Raw genomic sequence first — 23,424 nt, forward strand, 5'->3', positions numbered from 1 at the left:
TCAAACCGTATTCATGCCATTCAAAACATCAAACCTCCCACTACCGTCTCTGAACTACGAAGTTTTCTAGGGGTATGCAACTACTCTCAACAGTTCATCGAAAACTATTCAGACATCGCCAGACCTCTAACAACTCTATTAAAGAAGGACTGCCCATTCGTCTGGTCAGACGCTCAAGAACACGCCATCGCACATCTAAAAAGACATTTATGCACAGCTCCATGCCTTGCTTACCCCGATCCGCAAAAAGAATTCCACCTGGAAGCTGGGTTCTCAGACCAATGTCTCAGTGCTGGCCTATACCAACAACACGACCAAGACAAAAAGGTGGTCGCATATGCCAGTAAAACACTTCTCCCTCCAGAATGTAAATTCTCAGACTGTGAAAAAGCTTTGCTCTGTACAGTATGGGCCATCCAGCGCTTCTCCAATTACATTGGAGCACAAAAAGTTATCATTGAGACGTGCCACCAGCCCGTAATGTTCCTCAACAACCAGCGAATCCGCGATGGCGTGGTCACCAATTCACGCATAGCTACATGGCTAATGGCTCTCCAAGGACGAAATGTCGAGGCCCGATATGCACAGAATAACAAGTCTGCTCTAGGTAACGGCTTGGCGGCATGTCAAAACTGCTCTGACAACTCACCTGCTGTGACGCCGGAAACACCCGAACCCCAGCAGCCACAGCTGGCCTGTCACAGGTACTTCGAAAAGAATGCGTGCGAAGGTATGCCCACAGCTTACGTTGACGGATGCTCCTACAACAGCGAGGGCATCCTAAAAGCAGGTGCAGGGGTACTGTGGGTGAACAACCACCCATGCCCACCACAACACTTCAAGCTAGGCCCCCAGTCATCACAGTATGCAGAAATAGCAGCTATTCTCATAACTATGCAAATCGCAGCATCAAACAACATCAAAGAACTTCTCATCTGCACAGACTCTAACTATGCCAGACTCAGTTTTGTATGCCATCTCCAGACCTGGAAACAGAATGGTTTCAAAACTGCTAACAACAAGCCTGTCAAGCACCAACACCTGTTCCAGGAATGTGATAACATCACAACGACACACGATCTCGCCGTGTACTGGAAAAAGGTAAAAGGACACTCCAAACTCCCAGGCCAAGACAAAGACTTCAATGACCGCACTGACGCCCTCGCAAAAGCGGGCGCCCTACACGGTGAACCGTGGTCTTCCCCAAAACCCTCACCCACCCCCGATGTTGCAGTGCTAACCCGCAGCAAGCGACCCTTACCTGCTACGACACCAGCTTTACAGCTGCTATCGCTAACCCCGCAAATTTCCAACAACGACATTGCGGATATGCAAGCCTCAGACACAGCCATAAAGACAATCCAACCCGATCACACCTTCGGACATCACTGATGACTCAGATCTCAGACAGTTACACAACTGCAGACACATGCTGCGTGTGCGGGACGACATTCTATGGTTTGTCACCGATGACACCACTTCGCCTAAGCTCGTTGTGCCACGATGCCAGAGGGGGGCGATGTTAATGCACGCCCACAACGCAGTATATGCTGGACACCACGGTACCAGAGCCACGTATGAGACACTTAGGCAAGTGGCATACTGGCCATGTATGCAACAGGATGTGGCAGAGTATGTGAGAGAATGCCTGGTCTGCTGTCAGTTCCAGCCAACAAACCTAAATCACAGAGCCCCATTGCAACGCAGAGGAATCACGTTCCCCTGGTCAGACCTTCAAATTGATTGGGTAGGACCTCTGCCCAAATCAACAAGAGGCCATAAGTACTTTCTCACGGTGGTGTGCCAATTTACCAAGTGGGTAGAGTGTTTGCCAGCACCTAACGACACCGCCCAAACAACGGCATATCTCCTGATGAACCACATCTTCTCCCGATTCGGGTTGCCACTAAGAGTCAACTCAGACCGAGGTACCCATTTCACCGCGGAGATCATGCAAAAGATCTGGAGAGTTCTAGGGGTACAAGCTAAACTTCACATCAGTCACCATCCGATCTCATCTGGACAGGTAGAAAGATCTAACAGAACGGTGGTCGCCATGTTGAGAAAGTATGTGACGGCTAATCAGAAAGACTGGGATGTGAAACTTCCCCTGGTGCTGATGGCCATCCGAGCCACCTCACAGGAATCAACACGGGTACCCCCGTTTGAACTCATGACTGGGCGGCAGATGACCCTGCCATTACACCTGTTGTACCAACCAGGAGACCACAACCTCGTCACCGCCTATACCACTTCACAATATCTGGATGAGCTCCATAAACATTCGAAAACAACTTTCGCTTTCGCCCAGCAACACCTGAAAACCAGCGCTGACGGCCAAAAAGCATATTACGATCGAAAGGCATCACACCAAGAACTCAGCGTGGGCGACAAAGTCCTGTATTACAGTTTCGCCTTGCCACCCAAGCAGCTGTCAAAAAAGTTTCTGCCCCACTGGACTGGACCTCATGAAATTGTGAACAAACTCTCCCCCGTAGCATACCAAATCCAGCTTAAACGGGGACCAAGATAACCAGTTCTCAAATGGGTCCACCGCAATCAGATCAAGAGACATGTGGCCACTAGCAGGGACAGACAGGAGATGCCCACAACGAGCTAAACTCAACCGCCGTCCCTACAGGAAAAGAAGACTGTCCCATCCAACCCGGGACAACCCTTGCTGATCTGTGCCTTCTTTCTTTCCCCTTCTCATCCACACCTCTCTCTTGCCTGTAACAGGATGCTGCTGTGGATTGCCATCATGTGCTTTCAGTCGACCAGAGGCCAGCCACCACCCGATGTCATCTCACCAGCGCCAGCCTCGGGAATTGTGTTGAGAGAGCAGCCTGGACTGCTTATCACAAATTGCCGAACCCACACACAGAAAGTGTACGTGCGACTCGACCGCTGAGTGGCGCTGTAATCACAGACTTTGAAAAGTGTCCGTTTATTCTCTTTATGACGTAATCTGCCGCGGCAGTAATCTGAGCTGAGGTCACAGATAAATTCAAGATAAATATTGTGGTTAAACGAATTCAAATTTATTAAATTTTAAAAAAGTAGACACACGTTAACATTGTGTGCCCAGTTTTTCTATAATTTAGAAAGGCTATGTCAATAGGTTACTTGTCATTTACTTCGTGTTATTTTAATGTGTTTGAAGATTTATTAACTGAAACATAACAGTGAAATAAATTAAAATAATTTACCGTAAAATTAAAACATTTTCAGGACTTGCAGTTACTAACCGATGTTAGTCGGTTTAAGCATTCTTTGTTATATTCAGAATTAAATAGGCTTACTTGTTGTTATGATTATCAATTGAATTCTTTAATAAATAATCAACCACAATGCCTATTACTGCCGCAGCAAAAATAAACCAGTCGAATTTCAAAGTCGTTCGCGAAATGACTATAGGCTATACCAGGTGGCGCAAGTGACAGGGCAAAACAGCAGCAACTGCGGCATTTTAAAAGGTAAGTTTCCTATCTGTTTATAATATATATATATATATATATATATATATATATATATTTAATTATTTGAACAAAAATGAGACTGATTGAATATGTAAAAATATAAATCTGCTAAATTATTTTTTTGTGTGTGTGTGAATCATTCACGAGATTGAGATGACTGACAGTGATACCCGGCCATAGCAACGGAAGACATTTTTCAAAACAGATCGAACAAATCAGAAAAATACTTTCAATACAGTATTGCTTTCAATTAAAAAATAAACAATGAAAATGTAAAAGAAAATTAATTAAGTTTGAAAACCCATCGCACATTTCAAGGTATGAATAAAGTGTCGGGACAGTTTATTTATTTAAACAGGGTTGCATCGATAGTTTATTCCCTTTGTGATGCAAAATAAGAAACACAGAATCTTATTCTTGCAACATTTTAAATTTCTATTGTCAAAGAAATTGCAGCTAAATAAAAAAATTAAAACGGTACAAAACGAAAAAAGTTCAAAGCAACATAAATTAAGAACAGGCGTTTTTCTTTGCCTCTCTCGTGCTGGATATTTTTTTAGTAAGTTTGGTCTCCCTCACTGCGCGCGCGGGTCTTTCTCGAAATTAAGCATTTCAGCGTAAAAAACCATACAGCTGATAATACTGTATATGTCGCTGTGTGTCATCCACACAAATCACGAAGAAAAAACTGTAACAAATAGCTTTTGTTCCTTCAAAGATACAACATGCCTTGCTGAATTCACCTTACAATAAAACGAGGTGGGTCGCGAATTAAAGAGCTCTGTATCTGCTAAATTGAAATTGTGTGTGGAAAATACAATCAATAAAATACACTTTAAATACAATCAATAAAACTACAATATTTATAATTGAATAAGATATAGGGCCTACATATGGACTTTTGGAGATTTTGAGATTAATCCTTAAAAGAATTTTGCCTTTGCCTGCTCATCAGGCTGGCTCCGACACTCTCCATATGAAAGATGGAACATTAACACCTCAGTCCTGCACCCCCACTATAAAGCAACTATTGCCTTCTCCAAACCCCCCACAGGCTAGCTGAGTTTGCAAAACAAAACAAAGAGTTTGCCACTCGTCGTGGTGTGCCAAAACACTTAATTATAAACTTCATTATTTCATTCAAAACAATCTCAAAACGCTTTGTGACATTTTGAAAAGCCGTGGATGCATTACTGCCACTGGAACCATGAACGCAACAGAATACTGGTTCTGATTTTATTGTTTGTCGTTTAAACGTCATATATATATATATATATATATATATATATATATATATATATTTTTTTTTTTAACAGAACTGCTTTTGAAATTACGATTGGAATTATTATAGGCTACAGAAGTAAAGTCATTGTATAATATTTGTTCCTTGGTGTAAAATGGAAATGCATGGTGATTTTATTTTGTAAATAGGCTATAAGCAAAAAACTATGTTTTAGAACTATAGACAAATCTCTCTGCATCAACAATAGACTATAAAATGCATTAATAGGCTAATATAAAAATATGAGTAGTCTAAGTTAATACGGGATTCGAACCCGTGTCATCTAAATTATCGTAACGTAAGTTCAACCACTCCGCCACGATTCACTCGTTGCGACATGGCCTAACGTTCCAGTGTGTGTTCGCTCACACGAGCGAGAAGCGCTCTTCATTCAAAAGAACGCGCCGCCGCGTTTGTCGAACACTAATTCAACATGCTAGAATAAAACCTGGCTTTAGAACAATGCATAGCACCACTCGTCGTGGTGTGCCAAAAAATTTACAATACTTTAGTTTCATTTATTTCAGTGTTAATGTTTGAGTTAAAAAAATCCTCTACAGATTAAATTAACACAAAGTCGGCTATAAGAGTCCTTTATAGGCTACGAAAAAAGCAAAGGGCTTACAGTCTTAACATTTAGGCTACTTTGCTTAAATTCGATACATTTATTTTCAGTAGGACCTAATACATTTGTAGGGATGTAATTTCAGTATGCTTTACCAACGCTATGTATTCAATTAAAGTTCCAAGAGGTCTGGTCTCTATATTTCCTTCCCAGCTGACACTAATATGCAAGTGCACAGCAAAAATCACAACTTGTGCTTGCTGCGAACGCAAGTTATTTGAGGTGTCTCAACTGTACACAGTCTACCCTACAGTATGAATTCGTTACAAGGTTTCATTTAATTAAATGAATGTGCAGCAATTTGTACAAATAGAGTCTATAGGCCTACTATACTGTTGTAGCCATAAAATAATCTCATTTAGTATCATATTTGTTAAAATATTATAATGTTATTTTTTTCCATCTATGTTGAATATGAAAAGTGAACAGCACGAGTAAGATAGGATGCGTTATATCGAGAGATGGATATGGAGTGGGTCAGACATGATTTTGACCACTTCATTAAGTTTTGTTTAGTAGAAAACCTTTCTTTAAAGTGAATTTCGTTTTCTTTAAATTGTATCTTAATTTTAATAAATTTTTCATCAACCAAGTGCCTGGGTTTAATAAGTAAGAGAAGCAAATATAACAGACACCAATCATGGAGGCGCCCGCGCGGTCACTTGCATTGCACGTCAGCTGGAGCACATCTCATCCTCCTAACTTAACGAAACTCAGCGTATGCCTCACACAGACATGATAAATACATCAAATACACAAAGCTTGAAATGTCTTCAAACGAAATAATTCAAAACGAAAAGAAAAAGGCTACTCTCTGATTATGTCTGTATGTGCATTTCTCTCTAGGTGCGTTCACTACAAATATGGCGATCGTCAACTTAATCTTTGCAGTCGACACTGTCAGAAAACACTAGTTTATTGATAAAAATCAATGCACGCATCACCGGATTTACAAATACACATATTGCTTGTTGCACACACATATTATGTCGAAAAAACGAAATATTATGTTGAAATAACATTATTATTAATAATACATCTTTTAGAATATTTGATTAAATGCTGATTGTTGCGCTTGTTCAATTTAATACAATTAAAACTTTAATTGTGATAATTAAAATAATTGAAAATTAAATATTTAGTGGCCAAGTTTTGCTAATTTTTTATATAGGCTATTATATGCCTATTGCCTATATTAAGTAGGTCATATTAAGACAAGGCATATATTAAGTTATTTTAGCTGTTATGAGAAAAATAAATCTGACGAAATCTAAAATCTAAATCTAATAAATCAAAAAAAAAATTCTAACGCCAATTCAACATGCCAGAATAAAACCTGATTTTTGAACAATGCGTAACGCCACTCGACCTGGTGTGCCAAAACACTACATTTTAAACTTCAATTTTTAATTCAAAACAATCTCAAAACGCGTTGTGACATTTTTTTAAGCAGTAGCCTAGCCTATATAAGGGCATTGAAACCAGGATCTTAACTAAAACGCGTTCCGCGTAATCTCTCAAAAATTATGCCACACTACTCCATGTTTTTTTTTTTAAGGACTGCTTTTGAAATCACTATAAATTACTATGCAATTGTATCGCTCACGAGAGCTCTTCAATTCCTCAATAGAATAGTAAAAATATTCAGCGTCATTGCTCCTAATATTGTCTCTATTTTTAACTTTTGATTCTATTTTTTCAGTTCTAAAATTTATTCTATCTTTGGTTCTATTCTGTTGTAGCCTAATAGGCCTATTTATATATATGAAAAATATGCCTATTAGGCTTAGGGTTTTATATTTAACCCACTTACATTTTAAAATACGGCAATTGCTGCTGTTTTGCACAATGTCCCTTTGCGCCACCTGGCGGTCATTTCGGGAACGACTTTGAAATGCGGCTCGGCAGCTGGCGCGGCGGTAATAGGCATTCTGGTTGTCCACCATCTGTATGGGGAGGATCCCGCCATATCTGATCCCCCTGAGCCTTGTACAAACCGTGCTGGCTTCCGCCACCACCACACCCACTGATCCGATACAAACCCATCTTGCCTACTCTTTGGGCAGCGCCATTCCACTGTACGTTGACCCCGCACAGAGGGAAATGGTCTTCCTCCTCAACTTGCCCATTATAGAATCAAGCCGAATCTACCGACTCAAAGACGTTGTCAACATTGGATTCTGGCAGAGTAACACCCAGTTCAAGGTACGAACTCCCGAGGTTGTAGCTTACCACGACAGCGACCCCCAGCTATACCTCGCCCCTAACCTGCACATGTGCACCCTCACAAAAGACATTCACTATCTCTGTCCAAGCAAACCTTTCCTCAGAGATAATACAGATGGAATCTGCGGCCTACAACAACTAGCCAACGACGCACGTTGCCCGGCTGATGCTAAACCCCGCAACCAAGTCACCGAGACCCAAGCCGAAATTGTAGGAAACCGATGGCTCGTGAACACTCCAGTGAGGTCGGCGATACTGACTTATGACCAACACGACACTGCTACACGTGTCAATCTGCTTAACCAAAGCATGTGGATCCAAGTCCCATGAGGAGCCATCCTCCACCTAGATGACCTGGCCTTGTACCACCTCCCAAGCGAAGAGTACCAAGCCGAGCTAGAGATCCCATCTTTCTTTAGGGGCCGCAATTTCACGCTAGATCCAGAACTGGAAGATTGGATTGAAAAAGGGGGGTCACAAGTCATCGATATAGCCCCACTGGACTCAGCCCTTCAGGCCTTATCTCGACTACCCATCCTGAACACTTCACCTGTTGCCCAAGCTTGGACCGCAGCTGACACTGCACTGTGCATTTCCATCATCCTCGGACATGCCCTCACCTTGGGCATGGCCTACGTCCTGTACCGAAGAATCAACGCAATCCGAACCTCCACAACCAAGCTCACCGATGCAGTCTCCGTAGGCTTCCGGAGAAACCCTCGGAAGGACGATGCCCCACCAGAGAATGCTGACGACCTCATCGAATTAAACCCTCGGTCTTAGCAACCCCTTCGCAACCTCCTCCCATCCATGCACCTGCCATCTGACCATTGTTACCGTGGTGACTCGACCAGGCCCATCCACGCCCTGCCAACTCACCAAGGGGGGACTGTAGCGAAAGGCAGGTCACCCGGCTTGCGTGTTGATTAAATTACTGAGATTACCCCGTGATCAAACCCCCCCCTCTAGTCTGGGACCTAATCAACTTACTGGAATCCTCATTTACAGACACCTCTCTTGTCTTAAATCTCCGACGCCAGGACGTGCATAAATCATTGACCCCTGGTTTAAAGGACCCTAATCTATTTTCTGAGTAAACACACAACCTTCTGTTCGACTGGTTCGGCTAAGATATGTGATCAGCAAAACACCAGTCGGACTGGAAATGCTTTAACGGGACGTTTCACAAGATCCCGAAACCCCCCCCCGGATTTCTTGACACTGATTAACACTTCGAAACAATAAAACAGTGTCTTACCAGATGTAAAAACATGTGCCCACTGTTAACCTCATCAGCTCGAGAGTATGTACGCACACACATACGAACCCCCCCCTGACTCAGAGTGACCAAAAGTTCACAGCGCAGTTTGAACTTTCAGTGACTTCATGACTCTACACAAACATATGCATGCATACTCGAGGACTGCATCTATTTCCCGACCACGTGTGCTCAAAATTATCTTTCTAAATGTTTAAAATGTATTTCTTGAGGTGTTCCATAGTCTCCATACCCAAAATACTATCTATATAAGCTGTATTTGTATGTAACCAATTTGATGTGCGTGTAATCACGAGAAATCATGTATCTTTGTGTTATTGGCTCACAGAATTATCATTCGCGGTATTGTTTTGTTCCAAAGAACCCAACGGTGCTGAATCTTTAACACAAAATATCAGAGGATGCATTCTTTCATTAATACCAGTTTCATAAGTGTTCATGAACGAGTTTATTCCGTCAGTACAGAGTCAGAAGAGGCGTGCACCTTTGCAAAACGTAAGGAGGTGGCCACAATCGTCCTTCCAGACGATTGGGTCACGCACGTGAGAAGGCGTGACTTCAGCGCCTTCAAAACACGGCGCCAGATCTCTCGTTCCTCGTAGCAGTTCGCCAGAGAGAGAGAGACCCGCCTCCTTCCTTCTTCCAAGAAACCTTCGTTTGCTTTTTATTTCGTTTTTATTCTAAGACTTTCTTTTCTTGATAGTTTGTCTCAGTTTGATAATTTCTTACCAACCAACGAAACCAACTTAAGGCTAAATCATCTTTGGCTAAGTTGAACGCTCTGAGTTACCATCGCAACGACCTCCGCCTTGACGACGCATCAGACCACGTGTTCCAGGCTCCTTTTGTACACAACCGGCTCACAAAACGAGGGCCAAATAAGCAAGAACAAGTAACGTACACGATTACATTCTTAAATTCGCAATCCGAAAGAAATGCTGTTTAAGTTGTCTGATAATTGCTAGAAACTGTTGGGGTCTCGGTGTGAAGGAATGTTGTAAACTGTCTTTGCCTTTCTCTAAATTCTCTCACTCATTCTTTACGCACACACTTATCCTCACACACACACTTACACCCACACAAACACACGCACGTGCTCTCAAACCCACACGCACACACATTCACGCACGTGTTCCTAGAAAACACACGCACGTGCTCTAAAACCCACACACATCCCCTTAAACGCTACCATCTTACACACACCCCAAAACTCTCTCCTTTTCTCTCTCTCCTTTTCCCTCTCTCATTTTCTCTTCCCCTCTCATAATATTTTACTTTATTTTATTTCTTATTTGCGATCGTTTATATTGTTTGTTTGCTATGCATATTTACTCCTGCGTGATTTAAATAGTACATGTAATCTTAGTTGTTTGATTAAAATCCTATAATCTTTGTGAATTGAATCTGTCTCATGTTGTTCCATTACTGAAATCCCTGAAAGTGTGATTGCCTACAAGCTCTACCCTTTATTTTATTATTAAACAATCTAAGTTGTCTAAGACACGAAAATAATCATTCCTTTGTGGCCACAGGAAAATTATTTGTCGTGTTGGAGACAATAGGTTTCTGTTCAGAAATCGTGCATCCGATCTGCCGGACGGATGGTTTGTATGATAAATGAGAATTAACCTCTACCTAAATTTCCCCTATTTAAAATATAATTCTATCTACTTATATCAATAAATACTACGAGTAATCGTGGTAATTATTGATATACGTTGAGGTCTGACCTATTCCCTCTTTGGAATAATTTAATTTGTGTAAACGGCATATGCATATTCATATCTTATGAATATTACCTCTCATTTGAGCTAATAAATTCCCTAAACTAGAGGCATTGTCGCTACATAAATAATAAAGATTTTGGCCGTAGAAACGCATCTGGGGGTATAAGAAGTGACTGTGGAACAAATATACAAGAAAATTAAGATGCAGAATACAAACTCTCAGACAGCATGTGGTGGATTGTAATGGTTTTTACAATATGACAGTGGAATGCAAGAATTCTAATTACTAATGGGCAGGAGTTTAAGAAATTTGTTGACAATTTTGAATGTAATACAAGGATATACAGCAGTACGAAGAAATAGGAGTGTTGGGAATGGTGGTGGAGTTGCTACCTTTGTACGACAAGGAATAGGGTTTAGAACAGTGCAGATAAATAATGAGTATGAATCACTGGTAGTTGAAGTATGGGCTGAATCACAGAGTATAAGGGTAATTCATTTTTATAATCCATGCGAAATATTAAGTAGAGAAACTTAAAGGGATAGTTTACCCAAAAATGAATATTAGCCCATGATTTACTCACCCTGAAGTCATCCTAGGTGTATATGACATTCTTTTTTTCAGACGAATACAATCGGAGTTATATAAAAAAAAAATTCCTGGCTCTTCCAAGATTGAGAATGGCTGGATGACTTTGGAAGTCCATTAAAGTGCATCTATTCAATGCTTACATCCAGTTAGAAGAGTATTAGAAAATTGCTGGGAACATGAGTATATACATCTGAATAGCTTTGGATGGAAAGCAAATAAAGAGGCTCATCAAATTGGAATAAGTAACTGTGCTGTTTGACCTACTGTAGTATTGCCAGAAACACCTCCATGGCTATTCCCAATGCCTGTTGGTGACTTTCCACTTCTAGTGAGTATAAATTATAAAAACAGACAAGAACCTAAAGATACTATACATAAATATTTAGATCAGAAATATGTATCAGTAATTCAGTTCATCTAAGGGTAGAAGGAAATTAAGTGGTTGACCAAACAGCAAAACAAGCACTAAAACACTCATATAGTTGAATGTTCAGATGAGTAAATTGGAAATACAAGGGCTAATTACAGGAGCTGTAAAGGATATGTGGCAAAGAAAATGGGACAGTGAAAATAAAGCACAACATCTACAGTATATAGTATTCAGAAAATAGTTAGGAGCAAGAGGAGATGTTTAGAGAATAGAAGGGAAGACAGCGTAATATCACACCTCAGAATTAGGCACTCTGCTCTTAACAAATCACTATATGATTGAAAAATATGGATCTGGATGTTGTGTCAGATGTGATCTTCCTGAAACAGTCGAGCATGTTTTAATAAAGTGTAAAGGTTATGACAATGAAAGAATACAATTTATAGAAGCACTTAGAGATATAGGAGTTAATCAGCCTTCTGTCACGGGAATGCAACACAAGATTCAGTTGCGAATGAAAGATAATTTAAGTAGACAGAGACAAGATCAAGACTGGATGGACTGATGTAGAGATGCAGGTCGGTGTTCAGGTCTTGGCAGCGAGGAAACTGTAATGGGCTGAAGTCCGATCACCCTCGTAGAAGTACATCAATCGTAAATTGAGCAGAATAGTCCAAGGCTTGAGCAAGCCGGTAACTCAGGAACTGGAGACAGAAAAGCACTGGGAGAGAGAAAGAGAAAAGTAGAATTGATGCTTGAAAGAGAGAGTGAGTTAAAGCCTAAATAGTTTATTCGAGGGACGAGACTGAGTTGAAGCGCTAAACCAGACCGCACTCTAAATCCTCGTTGTCATTGTGGGAGTGAGTCGCTCCGCCATTCTGCCATCTGCCGGAGGAGACTACAGGACGATCTGCCGCTTTCAAGGAGGAATTGTGGATTTTAGTTGCCTTAAAAAGGGCGTTCAGGTGATCTGTTAATTTGATTTGGCTCATTAGAGTGAAGATGTAATTTGCTGTTTTTGCTGTTTTAATTGATTCATTCATACATACATTCATATACACATATGTGGGGACGCCTACAGCATTAACAAAGCCACCCATGCAGATAGGTTGGTTATGTCTAGACACACAAATCTTATTTTACAGTCTGCTTTAAAAGTAAGAACATTTGATTTGAATTGCCTGCAGTCAGAACATTACCTTAGACATGGCGAAAACACCCTAATGCAACTCAACCAGGCCTCATCCCCAGTATTTTGAGTATGCCTTGGGGCAGTACTTATTTAAATGAGGAATATTGTGATGTGTACGTTCCTGGGAGAAAACTTAAGACTACAATCAAGCCATTTCAGGGAGTTCAGAAACAACCCTTAACCCTCTGAGGTCTGAGCTGTTTTCTGGCCCTGGAGGTGTTCTGACATGCTCTGACATTTGTGCTTATTTCTGTTACTTGTGACATTGTCATGGCTAAAGTCTTATTACACTGTATTTAGCACAAACTCTGCTACAATAATATATCAGCAGCATGTATGTAAAAGTTTGTAGTTTTGAGATAATGACATTTATGCGTGGTTTGTGAAAATACCAAAAAAAATTGTCACTGAAATAAGGCCATGAAACCCATACTGATTATTTCTTCACAAGACTTTTGAAAATTGTATCACGTAGCCTAGAATATTTGCTCCAAAACTATGTGAAAATCACCCTGACTGCTCATTCAGATAAGACAATATATTGATTTAAAATTTCTAAGACGTGTTTTGTGTGAGAAAGCCATATGCGAAGAGGCGTGATCATCTCATGAATATGTAAGCCTTCAACACCTGAGAAAGACAAAGACACTCCCCTAACTGCCCTATTAGGAGCGATCAGGCCCTGTCATTCAGAGCAACCTTGCACAAAGAATGAGGAGATTTAAAAAATAATGGCTTTTAGATTGTTTGGATTTATTTACAACACAACATAATCCAAAGATACACAACAAATGACAAAAGAGCACATTGAAAACAATGATCCAAAGACAGAGACCTTTGTGCCATTCCTAAAAACATTGTACATACCTTTCATTTCCAAGGTGTTTGATTTTCACTTTACCATGTTCATGTACAGAGACTCATGTGAATGTTGAAGTCAGCAGGACTCAGTGGAGCATCTGGTCCCTGAAAGAAAAGAAAATCAGTGAACATACTGGTCCCAGATAGCAAAATACGCTCGGGCCAGATCCGGTTAGATTCTCACCTGCCGGAGATTTACCCGTCGGCCCGCTTCCTTCTGCAGCACTCGTGCCGGATGCCTGTTTACTCACTGGCCGATTCCGGTCCGAATCAATCGGCCCAGATGCGGCGGCCGTTAACTTGCCGACACTGCCGCAATCAACCCGGAATCGGGCCGTCACTAATGCGCACTGCACGCCGGAGCTGGCGCGATTCAATCTTCCCATGTTATTATGACTACCTTTATTGATGCTTCTTGAATAACCCATGTAATCAGTTTTGTATTGATATGAAAGAAAATGATAAAGTCAATCCAAAACGTATATGTATACTAACTTTTGAATAAAATGCAAACAAACTTAACATTTTAATATTTATCCCATAATTGTTGCAAATGATATAAACCAAGGCCAGAAAATATGAAGAACATATTTATTTATAAAATTGCACATCAAGAAACAACTTAAAAACACAAGTCATTTAGGCAATTACAGTAGTATAAAGAAATAAACTTGCATCAAAAAAAAAAAAAAAAAAGTGCACACTGCACAGGTGTAAAGAAACACATTAAAGGACTTAATTTGAACATGAGAAACATAACATTGCACAAGTTAAGAAATATCCTAAAACACTTATCCTAAAGTTTTTAAATAAACTTTAATTAAAAAAAGTGCCTGTGTAAAAAGCACACAAGTATGAAGAAACATCTTAAAAGCCTTCTTGAAGCCTGCTCAAAGCACGTTGTTAGATTTAGCTCTTTCCTTCCTTCCTCCATCCCTATCAGGAGCAAGTTGTAGCAATCTTGTTATACATTTTCCCACCTCTTTATCAGTGGACATCTTGGTATGGACATTTGTCCTCACTGCATCTGTATATAGAAAACAAGTCAAATAGATAGTTATACTTTGTCGTGCAACACAGTGTTGATAAAAATAACATGATTGTTATCAAACAAGTGCAACCTACATATGATGGATTTTCCCCCCCTCTAACTACAGATCAGAAAAGACAATGTTACTTAAACCCTTAGAAGAAAAAAACAAAAAACATATTCAACATATTCATATGAAAGTAGTCTTACACAACAGACAGTATAGCAGCCTCTATGTGCTGGAGTATATATATATAAAATCAACTTACTGACATAAGTTCAACAAAAGCTTTCCCAGGATACACCACACAGCTTCTTTAGTGGAAAACCCACCAAGAATTCCAAAATAGATGACCTTTTTAAAAACACACACACAAAACAATAACAGAGTATACACAAAAATATAATACATACAAGACAAATTGTGTGAAAAATGCAAGTGCTTGAACTTACCAACTTCTTAATTTGTTCTGGCTGATCCTTTATTTGATTTTCAAGCCTTTCCAGATCAGTTAAATCTGACAAAGGAAGGTTGAATGAACTGATGTCTGGACATTCATCACTCTGCGACTGAGCACTGTTCTGTTTTTGCTGATTTTTAAGAACCATGACAAGTTGTTGCTTGATGACCTCTTGTGCTTTAAAAACTTAAGTCAGCAGTGCTGCAAAATACAAAAATAATGAATGAGCATAAATAAACTTGAAGCTTGTTTTTTTTTTTTCATATAGTGTTTGGTAGGATAAAGAGTCAGTTAAATCTTAAATATTTACCCACTTTACAACCATCCAAAGAAAAACGATTAAAATAAAACAACTTAACAGTGGGTTCTTTTAAGTTTAACAGAACTCTTTTTGGTTTTGTTAAAATTGTTTAGTTGCACTTTACTTTTTAGTTGAATTAAAAGATGAAGTTGTGTATACTTACAAACACATGAAGAACTGCAACAGGTGCTGTCTCCATCTCCATCTCCAACTGCACTGGTACATGGACTTAAATTATTCCTAGAGGTGTTGGGACTTGTAATACCATATGCGTGTCTGGATGGAGTTCTGAGGGCGTCTACCATAGTCAGTGGTGGTGATGACAGTATTTGCGGTGCTGCAACAACTTCTGAATGATCCTGAATTCTGCCTGCATGTTTTTTCCAGTCTCTTGCTGGCAAAGAAATTATCTTCATCACTCTCATTTGAGTGGTCTTTTATTCCTCCTGTACAGATAAATGGGGGATTCAATTAAAATTGTGCCATAGCAAAACTATGGAGCTATTCTTGTGCCAATAAAAATGAACGTAGCTATTCAAGAAACTAATGAAAATATAAATTGAAACGAAATAAATTATCTCTAAAACTGAAAAAGAATAAATCGCAGGCAAATTTTTTGACTTCGTTTTTAATACACTGCATGTTTTGCTAACTATTTCTCATAGTTTTCATTTACGCTTCTGAAGTTTTCGTTTACGCTCCCAGAGTTTTCGTTCGCCGTTCTGACACATTTCTCTCGTGGGGGCGGGGCTAGTAGCAGTGTGTTCTCATTGGTTACTGAGCTTTTGATTGATAGCTTCGTGACCTGGAAGTGAAGACGTCAGTGGTGTGTTTATGTGTGGATGTGAGCGTCTGTAATCGCAGCTTTCTATTTCATTTTAGTGATATTAAGTTTATATCTGTAATTATTTGCTGCTACACTATATTGTTGAGATGATCTCTTATAGAAGGAATAGTAGCCTACAGACGAATGATATTTATCATTAGTCATCGTCGCTATATCAGGAGGATACTGGATAACGTTAGCCTACTCGTGGTAAGTCTGATTTTTTGTAATTTTTTTTTTTTATACTATACTAATACTATTTATAATACAGTACTGGCTTTTTTCAGGTGGAGAGGCATTTTAGAGCTCAGTGAGAGCCCATAACATTATACAGCTGAGCTGTGTTGTCTTGATTTAACTGTTAGCCCAATCATTACATGACTTGTTTATCTACATTCGGTTACAGTCTTCGATTAGATCATATTTGCTTCGATTAAATCATATTTCCCCCCAGCCACCCCAAACAACATTGAGCTAGAGTACTGTACAGTAGCCTATCTGTACTGTATCAGTCAATGACTGATGCCATTGGACCAGAGTGCTGTCAATCACTGCCTGATTCAATTTTGGCAATCTAAAGCCTTTTTTACCATGCCAATAAAGCAATTTAAACCTGAATTTCTCAATTGCTGATTAATTTGCGATGCAAAGTTTTTGAAAGAGGAGAGACACGAGTTGACCACAGACCACGTCTCTGTTCGTAATATGTAAACACTCAATTATTTTGAAGTATCGCCCTGGTCGCAGTATTTATTCTGATTACTTTTGTGTGATAAAGATGACTGATAAAGCTATTATATGTATCTAGTATGAGTAACAAATTGCTTTTTCTGTGTCCATATTTGACTAATAATAATAAAAAAAAAGGACTTCAAATGAACATTTCTTTGACAAATGTTAAATCTTTAATAGTCTTTAATAATAAATATATGTCCACATTAAAAACTTAATACATGCAAGTAATTATGACTGAAAACATCCAGCAACTAGGGAATACACATCCATATGTTTATAGGGCAATACAGCCATCTACTGGTTACACAACAGTATTACAGATGATAAATGCTGCTTGACTCCGAGGTAAATATTTAGTACTGTAAAATCCCTTAAATATATATATAATAAATATTTTAAGTCTGCAAATTGTTACTGTATGGGGAGTTCAAAGCAGTTTGTATTGTTAGATTATAATACATTTCTTCTCTCATTTTCCAGGGAGTGGAGCAACTTTTCCATAAACAAAATTCTGATGCTGACACAGAGGATGGAGTGATAGTACCAGAGATCCACTGTCCCCATCAGACAATAATCTTACTTTGTTCAGACACATCACCTTTGAATGACTGGGATCTTGATCTTCAGACACCTGATTTATTTTAATATAAACTAGCAAATATTTAAATTTCCTCTAGATTAAAACAAACATAGTTCGCAAGTACACAAGAGGTTTCACTTTATTCTTATTAAACTATGCTGATCTTGGATTAGCATACCAACAGCATATGAATGTTGAGGGGATAGTTCACCCAAAAATACAATTCTCTCTTATTTTACTCACCCTCATGCTGTCCCAGATGCATTTTACTTTCTTTCTACAGATAAACACGAATTAAGATTGTAAGGAAAGTAATCCATCTCTGCGAGTCCTAAAGACGCTTTAAAAACCACACACAGTGAGCGTGACGGTAATCCATGTGACCTCAGTGGATGAATCAATGCCTTCTGAAGTCAAACAATAGGCTAGATAAAATAATAATAATGTAAACTGTTTTAACTATTAAAAATCTTACGTACATGGGTTACAATCCACTTGTATTATGGACTCACAGAGAAGGATTATTTCCTTAAAACTCTTTGTCCAGGTTTATATGAAGAAGAAAGTCATATACATCTGGGATGGCATGAAGGAGAGTAAATGATGAGAGAATGCTCATGTTTTGGGTGGACTATCCTTGTTCTGCTTGTGTCCAGTCACTGCTTTGTTACTTGTACTGCATCAGGAACTGTTTAAAGAATCATTGCAACATTTAAAATGTATATGAATTTTTAAAATGTATTCTGTGTTTGTAATTGTGCATTTTGTATAGTAATGTATATCATCAGAATACTGTGCATTAAATGCAGTTAATGTTTTGTGGATTCTGGTCTTTCCTGTCACAACATAATTGCATCCAAGACCTTCACTCTGATACTTGTGTGTATGCTTTAGTGACAATAAAGAATGTACATTTATTTGAATTCATATTTTCAATTACATTAATTTAACTGGTTGTATAAGGGCCCTTTCACACTGGACGCGATTTTGACGCACGAATAATTCGCGCGATGGGTTTATTTTTTGATCAGCTGTTTGTGTAATGAGTGCTTCCACACCGAACGCGAATGCGCTGCGGTGAAAAAACGACTTTTATTTTTTTCGCTTCAATGTCGATTTTTTTCCCCTTTTGCGGCGACAGAATAGGCTTCAGCCAATCATATACTACTATACAAGGACAACGATTTGAAAGACAATGTGTGGCGTAGCATTGCCAACTAACTCGGTTATCACGACTGTGAGTATGTTGTCTGATAGTTTTAGTCGTTGTATAGTCCTGTGCTGTGTAGGCTAGCAGGCTAAACTACATTTGGGATAGAAAGCTAACACTATTATCGTCAAAGATAGAGACAGAGACCGTGTTTACTTTGAACACGTAACAAAATGTAGTGAGACTATTTAGGGCTGCTTTTAGTATTTGTGTGATATCTACAGTTTTTAGTGTAGTGATATTACAAAACGCACTGTGTTTAGTTGAAGACGCAAAAAAACTGTGCACATTAGCATACTCCCCTTCAGACTCTCTGTTCTGTAAGATTGGGTGCACCCAAAACCTTCTTTTCTGTCTTTTAAATAAAATGAAAAGCTCGTCTTCACTGGATGCTATGACTATGACTGGATGATGATGATGATGATGAAGTGTCCATGTTTTCTCAGCTGTCTGCGCGATTCGCTCGAAAGTTTTGGAATGTTGAAGCTCTCTGAACGTCACAGACGTCGCAAATTCGCGTCGCGGCTGATGTGAATGGTTTTGATGCGAACTATTCGCACACGAATTATTCGCTTTTTCGTTTCGCTTTTTCGTTACGCATCCGGTGTGAAAGGGCCTTAAGTCACGATTGAAACGGTTGATGATTGTTAAAATATATTTAAATTAAATGAAAATGTTAATTAAATGAAATAACTAAATATAATTATCTATTTTTAAAAAAATGGCAACAAGAACATTCTTTGTGTGACATATGCAATGAAATGCCCTTTGAGGTCTGTATCTGACAGCAGGCCACGACTGTAATTTTCATATTGTTTAAATTCCTCTTATTTAAGTGATCATTAATTTTGATGGTGTAAACGTATATCATGCTAACAATGAGTAGTGTGATGGCCATGGCTGCCAACCTTGATTACCTGGTTGAAGTTTGACTTTCTTGACGGCTGAATATATCACACACGTTTGCTAATATTCTGTTTAAATTGTAACAGCTGAACCTAATCAGAGCCTAACATGCAAAATAATCATCAGGAATAAACAAATATTCTCCGAAAACAGTGGACACTACAATATTTTAAGTATTATATACAGACAGTACTTTAATGTGCAATTACACCTGAATAGACTGAATAGATCTCTTGTGAGTAGTAGTAAGTAGTAGTAACTAAGTAGTAGCAGCAGGTAAATACAGATAAAATTAAAAAACAAACATAACTTATCACTAAAATGAAATAGAAAGCTGCGATTACAGACGCTCACATCCACACATAAACACACCACTGACGTCTTCACTTCCAGGTCACGAAGCTATCAATCAAAAGCTCAGTAACCAACGAGAACACACTGCTACTAGCCCCGCCCCCACGAGAGAAATGTGTCAGAACGGCGAACGAAAACTCTGGGAGCGTAAACGAAAACTTCAGAAGCGTAAATGAAAACTCTGGAAGCGCATTTGTAAGTTCAGATCAGCGATTGAAATATGAAAAATAGTTAGCAAAACATGCAGTGTATTAAAAACGAAGTCAAAAAATTTGCCTGCAATTTATTCTTTTTCAGTTTTAGAGATAATTTATTTAGTTTCAATTTATATTTTCATTAGTTTCTTGAAAAGCTACGTTCATTTTTATTGGCACAAGAATAGCTCCATACAAAACATGCAGATTATAATGGATGAATGCAATATATGTACAATTTACAAGACATAGTTCACCCAAAATGAAAGTTCTATAATCTATTTCCTCATGATGTTGCAGACTTTTCATTTTGGGGTTAACCACAGGGCAATTCCATGCAAAGGTCATCTTTACCATAAAATAAAAAAATAAAAAAAATAAATAAAAAAAACCCCAAATGAACCATACCCTTTTTAAGTTGTCCAGTTAGGTGTGTATTATTCACGGAGTGGCTGGTATTAAATGCATTTACTGAAAATTTATATTTAAAATAACTGGATCTAAAATAAAGTTAGCCTACTAATCACTGTTACAATTTGAAATTGTGAATGTTTTAAAATAACAAGAGTCCGAGTCCAACAGCATATCAAGTAGTAAAAACCTTACCTTTGTGATTGAAATCCAACGTTGAAATGTTGTCAAACTTTTGTGAAACTGGATCTCTTAGCGGTGTACCAGTCTATGGCGTGTAACTTACACCTTTATCGTCCATTCAATGACCGTCGTCCAATCAGTATAGGCTACGGAAATACGTCATTCATTATGCAAGATTTGAAATTTTCCGTGCATTGTTCGATCTCAGCTAAATGCTATAGGCTAGGCTATTTGAATATGGCATTTACCCAGTTACTTTAAAACTGCTTTTAAAAACCAGTGAATGACAACATTATCTGCATATGGCCATTGGAATGGAACAATTTTACAAACAAATTTTAAAAGAACTGTACTGTTTGTAATGAGCACATCTGCTATCACTTAGGCGAATTAGGTGGTAGGAGGATTTCTATGCAAGTAATTGCGCTAGCAGCTGTATGTGGTTAGCTATGCAGTCTCTCGCGTGCTGTTAACTTCCCTTTCAGAGCGTCTGCTAACGTTACATAAAATACTAGAAAATAAAAGTGCATCGATGCTTACCCATTTTTTCTTAGATGATCCCATTTTCGTATGTCTTGCTAAATAATCCATTGGGTTTGTTTTTTTTCGTCCAAACTGCAAAAACATTGTGATCACCACAGGTACAATGAGACTCCTCCCACTGCTGTGCGAGGGATGATGATGTCACCTGAGCGTGCATACAAAATAGTAGGCTACATGTAAATAATGATCTGCATGCTTCATTACAAAAAAAAATAAAAATCATTTGGTAACGCTTTAGATTACAGCCCGGAAAGTACTGCGTAATTAAAATGAAAGTACAGTGTAGCGTTTGGTAATTACAGTGTACCTATAAAGTACTTACGTGTAAGTATAGGGGAACAATACGTAAAGTCTTGGGAATAAAGGTGTAACAACCAGGAAAATACTGCGTAATTCAAACGAAATTACAGTGTAACTTTTGGTAATTACAGTGTACCTATAAAGTACGTACTTGTAAGTATAGGGAATAATATGTAAAGTTTTGGGAATAAAGGGGTAACAACCAAGAAAATAACTAATTATTTAGACTAAGTATTCCATGTAGTTACAGGGTAAGTATGACATTGCGGGCTGTAAATTAAAGTGGTGTTTCTTACCCTCTTGTTCCATGTAGTTACAGGGTAAGTATGACATTGCGGGCTGTAAATTAAAGTGGTGTTTCTTACCCTCTTGTTCCATGTAGTTACAGGGTAAGTATGACATTGCGGGCTGTAAATTAAAGTGGTGCTTCTTACCCTCTTGTTTCATGTAGTTACAGGGTAAGTATGACATTGCGGGCTGTAAATTAAAGTGGTGTTTCTTACCCTCTTGTTCCATGTAGTTACAGGGTAAGTATGACATTGCGGGCTGTAAATTAAAGTGGTGTTTCTTACCCTCTTGTTCCATGTAGTTACAGGGTAAGTATGACATTGCGGGCTGTAAATTAAAGTGGTGTTTCTTACCCTCTTGTTTCATGTAGTTACAGGGTAAGTATGACATTGCGGGCTGTAAATTAAAGTGGTGTTTCTTACCCTCTTGTTCCATGTAGTTACAGGGTAAGTATGACATTGCGGGCTGTAAATTAAAGTGGTGCTTCTTACCCTCTTGTTTCATGTAGTTACAGGGTAAGTACAATAAAAACACATGTACACACACACAATCTGATATCACTCGGAAAACTTTATTTAAAAAAAACCCAACTTATTTCAAAACGGATTTACAGCACTTTCGCTTGCTTGGTTTCCTCCTCCTCTTTTTCCTCTTCTTTTTCTTTCTTTCCACTGATGAATCTTAAGAAGGAATCCCATGACATGTCTCTTGCTATTCTGTATTATGTGTTAAAAGAAAATAGCCTACAGTAGGCTACAGAAATGTCCTCACCATTTACTCATCTTTTACCCTGATGTCATCCGAGATGTATACAAATTTCCTTCTTCAGATTAACACAAACAAAAGTTTTTAGAAAAATAAATAATCTCTGTAAATGCATATAATGCAAGCTCATGTGTTCCTAAAAGTTGACAACAGCACATACAACAATAACTACAGTAATCCATACGACCCCAATGGATGAATCAATGTCTTCTGAAGTGAAACGATAAACGTTTTTAAGAAAAATACCAAATATTTAAATTTTTTAAACTGTAGACTATCGCTTCCGACCAACTGTCACCTGCGCGTTCATGAGAGGGTTGAGTAAGTTTACGCTTGAAAATTTAAAGCTTGACGTAAGCGCACCGAAAAACCGAATGTCGAATTATTATTTTTTTTTAAATGTTTTTATTATTGCTCACAACAAAATACAAACAATAACAGATAATAATAATGAAAAACAAACCATGCAGAAGAACAGAGACACCAGTTCTCGCGCGAGTTTCACATCAAACTCCCGTGAGAATGCAATGGACGCTTAAAGCTTCAGCAAACGCGAAGCCATTCAAGCCGACTCTCATGCACTCGCTGGTGACAGTTGGTCGGTAGCGAAAAGATGAGTAAATTATGAGAACATTTCTGGGTGTACTGTATTTTCTTTTAATACATAATACAGAATAGAAAAATACTCCTTCTTATGATTAGGC

General features: G+C 38.7%; 1 protein-coding gene and 3 long non-coding RNA genes across 4 annotated transcripts in view; 2 read left to right on the forward strand and 2 right to left on the reverse strand.

The window, feature by feature from the left end:
• adprh (ADP-ribosylarginine hydrolase) overlaps nucleotides 1-23,424 on the reverse strand; it is a 504,999-nt gene that overhangs the window by 105,674 nt on the left and 375,901 nt on the right. The window lies entirely within an intron of this gene.
• LOC309485900 lies at nucleotides 14,390-15,913 on the reverse strand. Its single transcript, XR_014201321.1, has 4 exons — nucleotides 15,589-15,913; nucleotides 15,117-15,325; nucleotides 14,933-15,018; nucleotides 14,390-14,660 (listed from the first exon to the last, which is right to left on the reverse strand). It is a non-coding gene; the product is annotated as an uncharacterized lncRNA (long non-coding RNA).
• LOC309485867 lies at nucleotides 16,098-18,489 on the forward strand. The gene is made up of 2 exons (XR_014201283.1): nucleotides 16,098-16,461; nucleotides 17,467-18,489. It is a non-coding gene; the product is annotated as an uncharacterized lncRNA (long non-coding RNA).
• LOC309485910 lies at nucleotides 18,519-19,822 on the forward strand. The gene is made up of 2 exons (XR_014201330.1): nucleotides 18,519-18,643; nucleotides 18,841-19,822. It is a non-coding gene; the product is annotated as an uncharacterized lncRNA (long non-coding RNA).

Source organism: Leuciscus leuciscus (genome assembly GCF_965113295.1).
Source record: "Leuciscus leuciscus genome assembly, chromosome: 21".
Classification (NCBI taxonomy): domain Eukaryota; kingdom Metazoa; phylum Chordata; class Actinopteri; order Cypriniformes; family Leuciscidae; genus Leuciscus; species Leuciscus leuciscus.